Consider the following 15,683-nt stretch of genomic DNA (forward strand, 5'->3'; position numbering starts at 1 on the left):
ATAGTGAGCTAAAGACTCTTGGTAAGGTTCTTATAACCAGGACTCATGCCTGGAAGAGAGTCTCCCAGGGCCCCCCTTGTTATTTGTCAGCTTTACTTGAAACCACAACCCCCCTGTAACAATGTTTTTTTACTGAAGTTCATAGATTTTTGCGAGTGCACCCCAAATTTGTTACAAGTTCCTTATATCATACTCACCCCCAACTTAGCAGCTATAGAGTCTGCGGACAGAACAAAAGTCTGCTAACATCAGGCATCGTCAACAAAACCCAGAAACACAGGGGTTGAAAGAAAATGCTGTACTCTTCAACCCATAAAATATATACATAAAACAGCATTACGTATATTTTACTAAGCCCAAATATACCTGTTTGTCAAATTTAACATTGCAAAATATAAAAACCATTCTTCCATTTAGCGCACAACGGCCCTCATCACAAGTTTGCCGGTCCGGCAACAATGGTACAGGTAAGCTTGCTGGTACCATTGTTACTGGACCGGAAAACTACAAGTTCTACTTGCGGGTGCCTACCCCCCCACCAGGCCTGACCTGGCGGGTGTACCAACACCCACAAGCAGACATTACCGGTAGCACCAGCACCATTCTGAATGGTGCCGGTGCTACCGACCTCCCCATTCCCACTGAGCCATGTGGGGCTCAAGTGGGAATGGGGAGTAAAAGTTTCTGGCCCCTGGCGATGGGGAAATACAGGGTCCGCCAGGGTTGTAATGGCCCTGTATTTCCCAGATTGCCAGGCACCGGCAAGGCTACAGCCAAACTTGTAATGAGGGCCAATGTTATGGAATTTACCAAGCACAAACCTTAATTGTACACCTCAAATTATCAGTTCAGTAAAACTCTTCATACAGACTGAGATAGACCAGCAACACATTCCAAAACAAATTCACAAAATAGTAAACACAGTGGGCCTCATTACGACCCTGGCGGAGTGGGTTTACGCCAGCGTTATTCGTGGCGGACCCGTCCGCCCTACTACGAGTTCCCGTAGCGCCATGGAACGTTTTCCGCCTGGTTTTTCCGGGCGGAGAAATCCATGGCGCTACGGGACCTTGTTGTTAATTACGCCACCGTATTTTACGGTGGCGCAATTAACGCCTTCCCCACTCCCATTATACCCTATGGGGCAAAAATGGGAATGGGGAAGGGTAAAATGGGGAATGGGGATTTACCGCCCCGCCAAGGTCGGCATGGGGCGGAAAATCCGCCAACCTCCATGGCGCTATCGGCAGCTTTCCGCCGTGCTCCGCGGTGCATTTAGCACCGCGATTTCCGCCAGGGTCGTAATGAGGCCCAGTGTATTTATTTCTCTATTATTACTATTCGTTATACAAACATTTGTCATAAGCAAATATTACCATTTTTTATTTTGAGAGAAATAGCAAACACACTTGTGTGGCTCGAGGAATCCTTTCCAAAAGAAGAAATTAGTGATGATGTAATCTCTAATGATAAACAATACATCTTTCAATGGAAACAAATAATATGATTTATAAACAGCTCATTGAAATAATAATTTCTTCTTTTCTTATAGTACATACTTTACTTGGAGAGAGTACCACAACCAAAGAATTATGAAAAATCACAGCAATCCCAAAGACTATCCCCATTCCCAACTGTACAAAATGAAATTATGATCTTGCCTGCAAAATTGGATAAACTTAGCAATGACTTCAAAGAATTGTTAAATTTTGTAAACAAACCATGTTATTAGAAATGTGCATTATCACAGTCACACTTGCACCTGTCCCTCTTGTCCCCAGAAATCACCCCAATCAGATTCACAAGAAGACCAGCAAAGACAGCTTGATGAAACTTATCTCCCTCACTCCTACGATCATGACTTCCTACAAAATCCAAACCCTCCCATTTATGTTTCCCATTCCGATACCCCATTCCTTTCATGATTATTTTTTTTGCTACTTAAAATGTCTTGTATATTATTTTGTGATAATCCTTTAAAAAAAAAAAAAAAAAAGTAAAATTGTCTGGGGACTATACAACTGTTCGGGGTGTCTGTTTTCGAAAAAAGGGCATCCGCGGACAGCACCTGTGTCCGGACATGTCTGTTTTCACGTTGCACACTTTTAATTAGTCCATAGACAGCGTGCCCAATTGCAGACACACATGCCCATTCTCCCAGAGTCTGACGCTCATTTGGTCTCGGCGGACAACACACGGCACCGCAGACATCTCCACATGTCATCACATGGCCTTGAAGTCATACTCACCCAGCAGCCAGGTTTGCTATGCTGATTACTGCCCCTGCCCCTTTCAACAGTCCACATGGCCTTGTAGTCAGACTCACCCAGCAGCCAGGTTTGCTATGCTGATTACTGGCAACTTTTTGTCAACTTTCCAAAGCCTTTTTTTTGCTTGGTAGTCCGTGGACAGTCACTCGGTCCGTGGACTGTTCCTCTGAAGGGACCCACCCATTCCTTTTGGTCATCCTCAATCTGGCTATCCAGGAGAGAGCACCAGCTTTCCAGCACATTGCAACCTGCATCTGTGGCTTCAGTCATAGCCATTCAGCCTCCCCAGCCACCACCACCTCTACCACCACAACAACCATCTGGAGGACCTGGACAGGGGAACAGGTGAGGAGATGCAGAAATGGTGGAAGGTGCTTTTACATACAGCCAGCTCCAAAAATGCAGGCTAATGAATGTCCTTGTAGTCCTGTGTATTTGCGCACTGGACAGGAGTCCATACTTTGAAGTATTTTCATTTTCCCTTTGTCGTTGGCTTTCACATAGTGATTGAGGAACTGCTGCAAAGATTTGATAGAGATTTGGCGAATGTTACACATTGATGTGCATGACCATTTGTAGGTGGGGTGTATTTGTTTGGTGGAATGGGAAGGTGAATCTAAGTTTGATGGGGACATTTGTGAAAGTAGTGTTTCTTCTTCCATGATGGTATTGTTTACCTTTTCATACCCTGCCCACTGCTATGCATGGCAATTTTGTTTGTTTGCTCTTGTTTGTATGATTTTTCATTGAAGTGTGGCTTTCTGCTGGTGGTGTGACTCCACTCACCTGTACAGATGTTGCCAAAGGTATCTATGCTGATATTGTGTTTGTTTCGAAGTAGTAGTTGTAGTTTAAAAATTAATTGTGTTAGTGGTTTCATTATGATTAAAATTAGTATAAAGAATATCCTTCTCAGGAACATTGCACTGTCTACAAGAGCTTCCAGTATTAACTTTCTGCAGTAGGTTTTAAGGGTTGAGTGTGATTTCTCCCCTGTATTTATAAGGTTCTGAAGGACTCTGTGGTGGAACATTATTTGTAAAATACATTTTTTGGAATGCTTCCTTGTGGCCATGTTACCATTTGAATGTGCTCTGTTAGCAGTAGTAGTACTTTTTTATGTCTGCATATTGAAAGAGGAGTTACAGTTTGCTTACTGGTAGGTGCTTTCCTTTTCATTAGTGACTGTATTAGCTGGTGTGTTTGAACTTTCTGTACAAATTCTGGTAGATGTGGATGGCTATGTTGTATGCTTTTAGGTTGCTGTGCTCTACTTCTGTGTTGTTTTCTATGTAGAGGATTTTTGGTATGCATTCTGTAGTAGCTGTTGGAGAAAAAAGGAAAGTGTGGGTGTGCAGATTTTGTAATGTTTACGTGTGCATTGTGCATGAATGGTTGCATATGAGGGTAGGTATGTACATAGAGGTGTGTGAGCATATGATGGTAGGTATATGCATAGAGGTGTGTGATTGTGTAATGTCTGTTACTTTAGATGTCATTGTAGGTGGCATTTGGTGTCTGGGTGTTACTATAATGACGGTGAGATGATAAAAGTGAAAAACTGTTCAGGTGTAATGAGTAAGAATGCAGCAAATACTGTTGGGTTGATGGAATTGTGTATCTTACAATACAAGAACACTGCACGGTCTCAGTAAGAAGTACAACTCTATGATAGTATTGCACTTTCTTTGTTGGCTGTTCAGAGTAGGTTTCTTCTAGGTTGTATTTTCGTGTTCACACGCCACTGGCTTTCAGAACAGAGGTGGTCAATGCAACTGTGAAAGAAGAAAGTAAGAAAATATGTTGGTTACTGGCATAGTGATTGAATTTGGTGAATACATTATTTGATGTTACTGTGTGTGTGTGTGCGTGTGTGTGTGTGTGTGTGTGTGTGTGTGTGTGTGTGTGTGTGTGTGTGTGTGTAATTGGATGATTTTATATATGAATGAGGTTTTGGGAGCATCAGCATTTTTGGTAAGCGGCTAAGGGGTTTCTATGTAGGTGTGCCGTATGACGTCCACTTTAGCAAGTGTGTTTATTGGTGTAGGACTATTTACTTTGAAAATTGATTAGTCCTAGTTGTAGATGGGTGAGAAAAAGGTTTGGAAATATGTACATATTAGAAAGGAGAATGTTTTTGTTTGTACAATGCATTAATGTTTCTGCAAATATATGCTTGCTACATGAGTGGATGTATCATTCAGTTGCTTGATTTATGTATCCACATTTGTATATGGTGCTGTGCTGAATGCACTCATACATTTTTTGGGGGTTAAGTAATGGTGCATTCTGTGAAGTGTGCAAGGTAAGTGGCAGGCACTCTGTTGTCATGCATGCAATGTATGTACTTGGTTTACTTTGGTAGGATAGATACAGAGATCCTTCTCTGTGGGAATATTACGAATTTCATAGGAGGTGTGTTAGTGGGGGAAAGGTCATCAAAATGACAGAAGTAAAGAGGAAAGTAACAGTTTGCACATTACAATGGGTGATATGGGTAAATGTAAAGTTTCAAGTAAGTATAGAGTGGTGACCAGAGATGATAGAGTTAAATGCAGAGGTCTTGGATGTGATTGGTGGATGCATGTGTGACTGCTTAACAGTACCCAATGAGGGAGAGCTGCAAAGAGAGTAATGGAAAGGGAAGCAGGACTGCCCCTGCTATACAGGGTTCACAGACACTGCAGTAGTTGGGGAATTGCACATGCTACATCCTGCCCTTCTCAGTATGCATTGCATGGAAATCGGACTGTGGGGAGTATCCAATCAGGTGCTGAGAGTGTGCTTAATAGGAAGGGGCGGTAATACCTTTTTTCATTGGTGTGTACAGTGCAGATGGCACTGATACAGAGAGTCAGAGTGTTGATCATGTGTGATTCCTTTGTGGGTGATCCGCAGGGGTATGCCCAGGAGATAGAGGCATTGATGACAATTTTGGTTTTGAAGGACATTTTGTGGCGCAGTGTACCTGTGTGCAGTTTGCAAGCTGTGCTTGCAGTGTGTAGAGATGTGGCCACTTGGAGCACTGTTGACATCCTAGTGGTACATTGTGGAGCACTGCATTTGGGTTACATCAGTGCTGCAAGTTTGCTTTGCGAACTGAAGGACTTGGTGATTGGATTGATGCAGTTTTTTCCCACTGCAACTGTGGTTTTATCAGGCATACCACCAAGAGCAGTATGGAACAATCCTGATGTACTTTGTTCCCAGCAAGAGGTCGGAAGTTGTCTTGTAAACTGAGGCATGTCAGCATTGTTGTTCAGTGCTGGGGTGTTCTTCTGTGCCAATGCTTCTATCGTGAGCTTCTTCAGTGCACCTTCCTTTTTTTTGTTCCCCATTCAAAATGTTATTTTGCTCCAAAATCTAAGCTAAGATTTTGGCTGACTCCTGGATACATTGGTTGGAAGTACATGCAAAATGCTGTGGAGTGGCTGCACATCTTGAATTCCACAATGTGGATGTCCACTAGTATGGAGAATGCAGAATTAAGTGGCAGAATGTGGTTCCTCTTTGTGGCACTTTGGTGACGTTCGATCATCCAGATATTATCATTATTCAACAATAAGAACAAAGGGAGACACTACAACATCTGCTCGTAGAATGTGTAGCACTCTGCGATGTACGAACCAGATGATTTCCACACACCCAGGTAGTCCAAAGACCAATGGAGAGTGACGAAAGATGACATGAGCTGTTCTCCAGTATCCGCCCGAAAAGTCAGATTGCCATAGTACAATTTTTTCAAATTGTGCTCCCCGGGTTAGAGGTGTATAACGGGTAATGCATTATCTATAAGGCTATCACGTAACCGGTTGGTTGAAAGAGGTAAGCTTAGTCAAGTAACCATCTAAGATGAACCTTCGTAAATAGTATGAATTGGTGTGATCATGCGTATAAAATGAACTGTTAATAATTATGTGATAATATGGGTATTGTAAGAATGTATTATCTTTTAGCCTTGTAAGATTGAAAATTATTGTAAGATTGAAAATTATTGTGTTTGTATATAAATGTTATTTATATGTTAATGAAATTTAATACAACTATAACAAATAAAATAAAAAGAAATATCGTTATTCATTGTGAAGGAAACAGTTTAGGACATGTTACTGGAATTTCTCTGCAGTTTGTGATGAAGGAGGCACTTGGCCAAGTCATGGATATGTTTCCAAACTCTCGAGTAATTTTTTCTCAAATTGCCCAGACACAGATGTGGCTGCGTTCTTCTTCATTTGGTCCACAAATGGAGAAAGTGAGGCGCAATATGAACAAGGCTGCTTGTGCCTTTTTGAGAGATGTCATGTTCTCCTTCCACAATGAAAATATTTGTTTTATAGCACTTGCATTGTTCGCAAAGATAGAGTTCATCTTCCTGATGCTGGTAATCAGCTGTTTCTGCGAAATATTCAAAATGCACTGCAGTGTTTTTTGCAAGTATAGCAAGCATTTTCCCAATAGGTGTTGGCCACTTCAACCCTTCCAAAAACAAACAGACACCACAAAAAGGCTCTTTTCATAGCCACCACTTTGTCCCAGAAATGAGTGCAATGTGTTTGATGGAGCCACCCCTGCATTACTTTAGATATCTGCGACCTACCGTGCTGTCTGCCGAGCTTGCAAGCTGTGCGGCAGGCTGCCTCACTTCATTGCCAAATGTATTTTTCAACTGTGAAAGGTGGCTCTGAAAAGAGCCTTATTTTTTTATTTTAGTTGTTTTGTATTTCTTTATTTTTTTACACATGACACAGAAGGAAAGGAAGGGAAGGGAGGGTAGTGAAGGGGCGGCAACCACAGGGATAAGAAAGGGCAAGTGTAGAGAGGAAGATGTTGGGTGGGCCTCACCGAACTGAAGGCTCAAAAGCACTTCGAAGTTGCTCCCCCCTGCAGAGTACCGCAGCGCAGTACATGCACAATACAGTGACCTTTGAAAGGTAAGGGTCTGCTGCATTGAATATGACCTGCAAGGCTAGTTTAGGGATATGCAGCCCCACAGGAGTGTCCCTAGTGGTGGCAGGACCAGATGGATGTGGTGCCAAAGCTGTACAAGCCTGGTTTGCCGTGACTGAGTACTATGTTGCACTCAGTGATCTCACCTGGTTAGCAAAAGCTTTGGGCATGTCTCCTACGGTGGTAAATAGTTTCCATACCCAGGACTCATGCTGGCTGCAGCCAATGGGGAATTTCTCTACTACATCCTCATTCCCTTCTTGATCCCTATCTACTTTACCATGCCTATTCCCTTTCTCAGGCCCTTAGGAAGGTGGTGGTGGTGAGGGTGAGAGTGTGGGTGCTGGTGAGGTAGAGGTAGTAGCAGCAGTCATGCTTGCCATTAGCACATAAGGTAATATAGCACAGTAAAATTGATCAGAAAGCAACTCCAGCACGGAGCAATCTGGACAGCTGCTGTGCTCTGCATTGCCAAAAACAGAATGATGAGCAAGGAAGACTTGGAACCCGAAAGCGGGCCTAAAACCTTCCGAAAAATTGTCAAATAGACAGGGGAACAGTGTGGAATCTCTGCAAGGGTGTAGTTTCACAGTAACACTCATTGCATTGCTGAAAACAGTACTTTTTCAATGTCTGGGGGTCCGTATCATGTCCGCAAAGTAAGGGCACATGATCAGCATGGGTGCAGTCACATGGTGACATCGCAAATGTTCTTGAATGGGACAGCTATCCGCAGGACGCGTATTGCATGGAATACTTTGTCCACATTTGCACAGGTGTCCTACGGACAGGGTTGCGATCCCGGGACTAATTAAAAATGCGACACACGTGCGGCGAACATTATCACACAAGCTGGATCTTTGTAAGGTACAGCAAGTGGGATGCATCTGTGCACAGATCTCCGTGTAATGTGGGTGGGCACCTCACAATAATGAAAGTACATCACAGATTTTTTCGGACATGCTGTACAGGGGCACTGTTACCAGGACACAGAGGATGAGATAAGCATGCGCATATGTGTGGGATGGTCACACGTGCGCTCCCACAACTAATTAAAGGTGCATCACAAGATGCAAACATGCAGACAGATGTGGCATCCTATGGACACCTCCATTTTCATTGCTGATAGACCAGCCAGATGCAGTGTCCATAGGACACCTCCATTTTCTTTAATTGCGACCATGTGGGACAGTATTGTGTGCCGTGGAGTCGTATCGGGATAAAAAAAAGAAAAACCCACACACGGCAACAATTTACATATACACCTTTATTTTCACACATACCTACATACAGTTAGGAAAGGGAAGGGGTAGCAGAAATACACACATATACAGGGGAATTGGTGTTTTGTAGAAGTTGCCCATGAGGGGAGGAAGGGATTGAGGTCTCATCGTAATGTCTCTCTTCACAGGGAATTTGTGGGGATGGTTGCTGGGGAATGGGGAAGGGGTAAAGGTGCAGGTGGGGCAGTGGTATTTTATTTTTTCCATAATATGTTCTTGCACAAAATCTTTTAAGGCAGCAAAATTGTTTAGCAATTCCTCCATTTTCCCTTCAGGGCTGTCTAGTTTTTCATTTACAGACTTTTCTTCATTTTCTTTGCCCGTATGCTGTTGTCATGAATGGCATTTGTGATGTCATATTTGATGTCATGGGTGTTAGTCCTTGCAGTGAACAGTGGTGGTGCAAGTTATGGATACTTATGCTTACCATAACTGGCCAATTTCTGGGGTTGTTTGGTTGTACTTAATATAGATAGGTTGTTATTAGTGCAAAGTAACTGTAATGTTGTTTCAAAAAGTTTTTGCACTTACTTTGATGGGGTTTTCTTAGGGCAACTGAGCCATAACGTCCCTTTAAAAACATTTTTTCACTGAATTTGGTAGGTTTGTAGTTGCGCAGCTTAACCATAATGTTCCTTCAACAAAGTTAAAGGCATTTTACAAGTGAAATATTTTTGGATGAACTGCAAAACAGTGGCATCACTGTCCTGACCAAATTTAGGAGCATCTATAATCCCTAATAGCATGTGGATGTGTGGTACTCCTCTGGCTTGGTATTCTTTTCTCCAAAAGAATTGTTGAACTTCTCCGAGGGGAGGTAGTCTTATTACAAATAAAGTGTAGCATAGCAAAGAAGCGATGATGGAAATATCTTGATACATTTACAGGATCTAGAGAGCAGAGTTCTCCTAGTGTTTATATATCTATGTTTGTTTTATTTTTGTTTGCTATTCGTAGGAAATTGTGTAAATCTTCCCATGCATATTCTGCACAACTTAATGTAACAAACAAAGTGGGTGGGCCAAGGTTTCTTATCATACACGAACATCTCTGTGACGTCGGAACCAGTATTGTTTTGTACCACACATGTTTGCTAAAAGATTTGTAATACTTCACTGTAATACCTCATCTTTTTCTTGAACATTTTGTAATAATTGCATAGCTGACATATTTTGAAAATGGGTACCTGATTTTAATGTGTGTGCAACTCCATAACATAGAGTTGCTAGTTCACTTTCAAAGAGAAGGTGGAATATGCATTCCACGGTTTGTCTGAATGTGGGGTCGTCAGAATACATTCGTAGAGAGCGATATTCTGATGCTGTTATCTGAGTGGGTCTATCATCGTACCTTCCTCCTTTTCTAGTAGGAAAGAGTAGAGGAAAGGACTGTGCTTCTATTCTTTTTTCCCATATGCTGATTGGAGATCATTTGGCTTGTTGCAATTGGTATGTTTCCAGTGCATCATCTATAGTGTCTTTAGAGTGTAAAGGATGAATTGTATAATGGTCTAAAATATTGGAATCTATATCAGGATTTAGAAGTTCAAATTGACCAGTTTCTGATGACTCTTGAATTATGTCAATGATTTCTCTCAGGTTTTGTTCAATATTAACTTCTTTGTAGTATTCATTGTTGTGTTTTAGATATTGCAGGGCTTGTCTAACTTTATGTAAGTCCAAGAGATGTTGCCAAATCTTTTGGAGTTTGTTGGTACGCCATTTACTAAGACTAAAGATTGATCTATTGGCTGTTGCACTCCTAGAGTGTGTACATTTTCTTTGAGATCTAATGGTAAATAAACTACTTTGCCACGAATGCCTTTGAATATTTCAGAGGGAGGTAATGTTGCTGTTTTTGGTTAGAGGTGTATTATTGCTTGAAATGGGTGCACTGTTTGAATTATGATGCTCTCATATAAATTTAGTTGTTGCAGGGGTTTGGTAGTGGGAATAATTCCAAGTTATTTGTGAGATAGCATGTGAAGGTGTTTGGTTGTTGTCAAGTTTTGCAGTGCAATAATTGCAAAGTATTGATGGGTCAGTAATGTCATATTTGTTTTCTGCTATAAGGTAGAGAGCTAATTGGAACCATTTAGAATCTTCATTGTCTTCTATTTTGTCAGTTATGTCTATAATTTTTGTGGTACTTTTATAAGAAATCCTGCGGCAACACACACACACATGGTTTGGTAATTCAGCAGAGGTACTTTTAAACTTTAGTATTTCTTTTTTGTATGTGTTTAATGTAAGGTTGCTATTTATACAGTAGTTGCTAGTTTGTTGTACATCTCTTTCATTTTGTAAGTGGTTTTCAATTCCAAAATATTTTCTTTGGATATGCTCTACTTCTTTGAGATGTTGCTTGGCTGTACCATGTAGAAGATTCTTATTTAAATTGGTTAGTGCTAAAGCAGGACTTTTAGCATAGTAGAGTTTCTTATAGTCGAATGATGTGTTGATATCAGTTTCCTATGATGGAAGGTGCTTTTGCAAATAGGTCCTGAAATGCAGGCTAATGAATGTCCTTCTAGTCCTGTGTATTTGCGCACTGGACAGGCATCCACATTTTGTAGTAGTTTCATTTTTCATACATTAAAAAAACAAGCGTGCTCTATACCTTTACTATTATACTCATTTCAAAAACATATTCAACTAACAGATTCTAAATAAAATATACAGAATGCACATGGGCAATGTTAACAAGGCTGTTTGTGCCTTTTTGAGAGATGTTGTTATGTCCTCTTTTCAGAATGAAAATATTGTGTTTTGTAGCACACACATTTTTCGCAGAAATGGAGTACATCTTACTTATGCTGGCAATCAGATTTTCCTGCGAAATATACAAAATGCATCGCAACCTTTTTGGAATTACAGCAATCCATTATGCCGTAGGTGTTTACCATTTGAAGTTTTTGAAACACAAAAAACACCACAAAAAGGCTCTTTTCAGAGCCACCACTTCCTCCCAGGTAAAAGTGCAATGGTTGTGACAGGGCAGCACTGCACAGTTCTTAGATGTCCGCAGATTTCTAAATGATGCATAGGGCCCTGCACTATTTATTTGTCACTTCTGTTTCTAAACTGTGAAAGGCGGCTCTGAAAAGAACCTTTTTATTTGGGGGGGGTTTAAACACAACACACAAGGAAAGGAGGGGAAAGGAGGGTAAGGAAGGGACACCAACCACTGGGATAAGAAAGGGCAGGTGGAGAGAGGAAGATGTAGGGTGAGCCTTATTCAAGTAGGTCGCAGACCTTCTGATGTTCCTTGACCGCAGTTTCAAAAGCAGTCCGAAGGTTCTCCCCCTGCGGAGTACTGCATCACAGTACATGCACAATATTGTGACCCTCGGAATGTAAGGGTCAACAGCATCATGAATGGCCTGTGAGACATCTGAAGGGATGTACTGTCCCACAGGAGTGTCTTTTATGGTGACAGGAGTAGAAACAGAGGATGCTGCAGCGGCACTCAACCTACTACGTTTATCGCAAGGTAAAACCTTACAAATAGCCCCACCGTGGAATGACTTTAGGTGTCGCTTCATTGATGTAGTACCAATGCTATACGAACCAGCCTTGCCTCGACTCAGCACCATGTGCCACTGAATGCAGATCACCTTTTTTGCTTGAGCTTTTGACTTTCCATCAACGGTGGTAAATAACCGCCACACCCAAGACTCAAGATGAGTGCTAGTAGTAGGGACTTCCACTACCTCATCGTCTGTCTCCTCTGCATCCTCACACCTGTTCCCCTCTGCAGGTCCTTGGGGACTTGGTGGTGGTGCACGGGATGAGGGTAATGATGCCAAGGCAGTAGCAGCAGAAGCAATTTGGGATGCCATCTGGAAGGTTAATAACCAGGAACTAGGAATGAGGAACCACGAACAGCAACCTGCACAGTTGTCCTGTTGTAAATCTTGGAAATCCAAAAGCAGAATGAGGATCAGCTCTGGGGTGTGGTCTTTTATCTGGGTGCTGGGGCGCACTTTCGCGGACACTCCCGCCGTCCCTGAACACTTTGAACACCAAGAACGGGCTCAAAAAGTTCAAAAAAGTATGTAGATCGGCAGGGACATTGTCTTGGACATGTGCTGCAATGGTGAACTTTTACTGTTAAATACCTTGGATTTCTCAAAAAAGCAGTTTTTAAATGTTCAGGGGCCCAAACAGTGTCTGCAAATAAGGACGCATACTCAGCATGGGTGCGGTCACATGATGACGTTGCAGACACGTTCGCAAATGGGATGGCTGTCCACAGGACACCAAATGCGCAGTGACGGTTGTGCGCATGCACACGGGTGTTCTACGGATAGTGTTCGGGTCCCCGAACTAATTAAAAGTGCGATACACATGTGGCAGACAGTTGCGGAGAGGTGCGATGTTCGTAGGATCCAAGTGTGTGATGCACATGTGCGTGTTCTACAAACAATGTTGAAGTCCCTGAATAAAATAAATGTGCATCAAAACTTTGCGGACAGGTGGACTGGATATGTGTTCTACGGATATATTGATTCAGGTTGCGGACATTACGAACAGCGGGGGTGTTATTAGGACACCCCCATTTTGGGTGATTGTGAGAGGCAGACATCTTGGGTGTTCTAAGGACACCTCCATTTTAATTATGGACAGTAAGAACAGGTATATTGTCCTTAGGACACCCTCATTTTGGTTAATTACGGACAGGCGGACATCTTGTGTGTTCTAAGGAAACCTCCATTTTAATTACGGACAGTACAAACAGGTATAGTGTTCTTAGGACACCCCTGTGTTGGTTAATTAAGAACACACTTAAAATGTTATTATTGTTTAACAGTAGAAACATTAGGAAAGAGAGGGGGTAGCAGAAACGGAAACAAATACAGGGGAAATAGGGGTTTGGATATGATGTATGGGAGGGGAGGAAGGAATGGAAGTCTCATCATACCGTTTTTCTTGGTGGGGAGGGTTTGGGGATAGTTGGCTGGGACATGGAGAGAGGGAACAGGTACATGTGGGACAGTGGTCCCAAAATGTAATGTTTTCTTTAATGTGGTCCTCAATGCAGTCTATCAGTTGATTGAAGTGTTGCATTATCAAATCCATTTTTAGTTCCCTTCATTTCAGAGGATCTTCTAATATCTCTTTTGGTACATTATTTTTTTGGTTGTCTGGTCTGTTAAAAAAATGTGTTACGTACACATAAAGTAATGGTTATTAATTGGCTTATATAGAGAAATGTTGTGTCTACCATTATTATCTCTTTCTTCACTCATCTCCTCTCGTGGGAAATTTTCTTCCAGCCATTCCAAAGTATTGGACATTTCTGTTTTAAAAAAAATATATATTAGTTTTAGTGTACATAATACAGAAAATGTATAAGTATATTAAATAAATGTAGTGTGCTTACTTTTTTAGAAACTTTTGCTGTTACTGCCGTGTAAGTATGCTCTTGCTTCTTGCTGTGCAGTTTCTGTGAGGTAATTCAGTTGGAGGCATATTTATTTTGTTTTGGTATATTCCATTATATTTGAAATGCCACTTCAATGAATGGTTGATGTCTTACAAATACAGTTTCCACTTCTTATTTATTATTAAATGAAATGTATGTATGTGTTGCTTTTTGAATATGTTTGGTGTTTTTATTGTATGATACAACAATATAAGATACCCCCTGAGTTTTTAGATAGTGCTGATGGTGACCACGTCCACCCGCGGACACGCAAACGGTCCACGGGCATCAAAATCAGTGGTGGTTTAGTATATTCTATGTTATATAAGTGTAAGGTAAGGGAGTCTTAGTAAACATCACATTTACAGTATCTATATTTATATTCAGTGAAATAAAACCTAGTTAAAGGGACGTTATGGTTAAATTGAGTCACTAAAAACCTATGAAATTCAGTGAAAAAACTTTGTTAAAGGGACGTTATGGTTACATTGCACTACTAAAAAGCTATGAAATTCAGTGAAAACAGTTTGTTGAAGGGACGTTATGTTTAAGTTGTGCTACTAAAAACCTATGAAATTCAGCAAAAAAGACATTGATAAAGGCACATTGTGGTTCCAAGTAAAACCGAAAAACCCCTGAAATTCACCTGTTATGGCAAGCTAAGCAACCATAACTCGCGCCACCACAGTGCGCTGCTAAGACTAACACCCAGGACATCAAAGATGACATCACAAATGTCATTGATGACATCACATTCCAGGCTCCCTATTTTTTCCTTTACTGACATATCTAGGCCAGTAACAGTCAGGAACTAAAAATTCAAAAACTACTATATTTGTAGACTTATACTTCAAATAGGTTCTTACAGTAATTCACTTTCCTGGATATGCTCATATTTGTATACATTGTATGCACACTACTTTCTTTAGGGTCCAGTCACATTATATGATAGTTATACATAGCAAAGTAGTAGCTTTGAAGCAGAACAATCATTTTTGTGTATAAAGTATATATTACACAGCATGCAGTAGCAGCCGTCTAGTTCTGGTTAAGTTGCTCAACTCATAGGAAGATCGCTTTTTGGGTGGGCTATAACTTCACTCCCCCTGGATGAATCCTTACCAAACTTTGCAAAATAAGTATATGACATGCTCTGAATTTTACCGGCATGTCTGGTGAGGTTTCGTCAAGGGGGGGGGGAGTTATAGGAGGTTCCCAAATTCTTTTTTTTGTCCATAGACATAATTGAAAAATGTTTTGCTCACACCTACAGCCCAAACAGCTGGATGGATTTTCACCACAATTGCGCCAGGAGTCGCGGCTTGGTCATGAAAGGGTGCTTGGTGTAAACCCGTCCAGTATTTTTTAAAAATATTTGTGATATCTTGGTTCAGTCTGTGGACCCATTTGCCTGTTCGGTCCACGGACAGACATCTGATTGGCCTAGAGGGTGCTGTGATGTCCACGGACGTACCCACTGATTTCTGATTTGATGGTGAAAAGCGTGAAGTGTGTTTGATTTTTGGAAACGCCCACCATCATGGATTTGCGGAAATCCGTCGTTGTTGACAAACTTATCAAACAATCACTGGTGAGCTGAAGGATGATGAGGATTGGTTGGGATCGGTTATGGCCGTAAAAAAGCCTGAAAATTGGTCTTTTCAACCCCAAAAGTCTGCAAACAGTCTGGATGTTCAGGTGCAGTCCTGTGATATTCGCGAACACTTTAGATGTTCGGGGGCATCAATGCCTATTT

This window comes from Ambystoma mexicanum, chromosome 10 (assembly GCF_040938575.1).
Source record: "Ambystoma mexicanum isolate Mex_15411 chromosome 10, UKY_AmexF1_1, whole genome shotgun sequence".
In the NCBI taxonomy this organism is placed as follows: Eukaryota; Metazoa; Chordata; class Amphibia; order Caudata; family Ambystomatidae; genus Ambystoma; species Ambystoma mexicanum.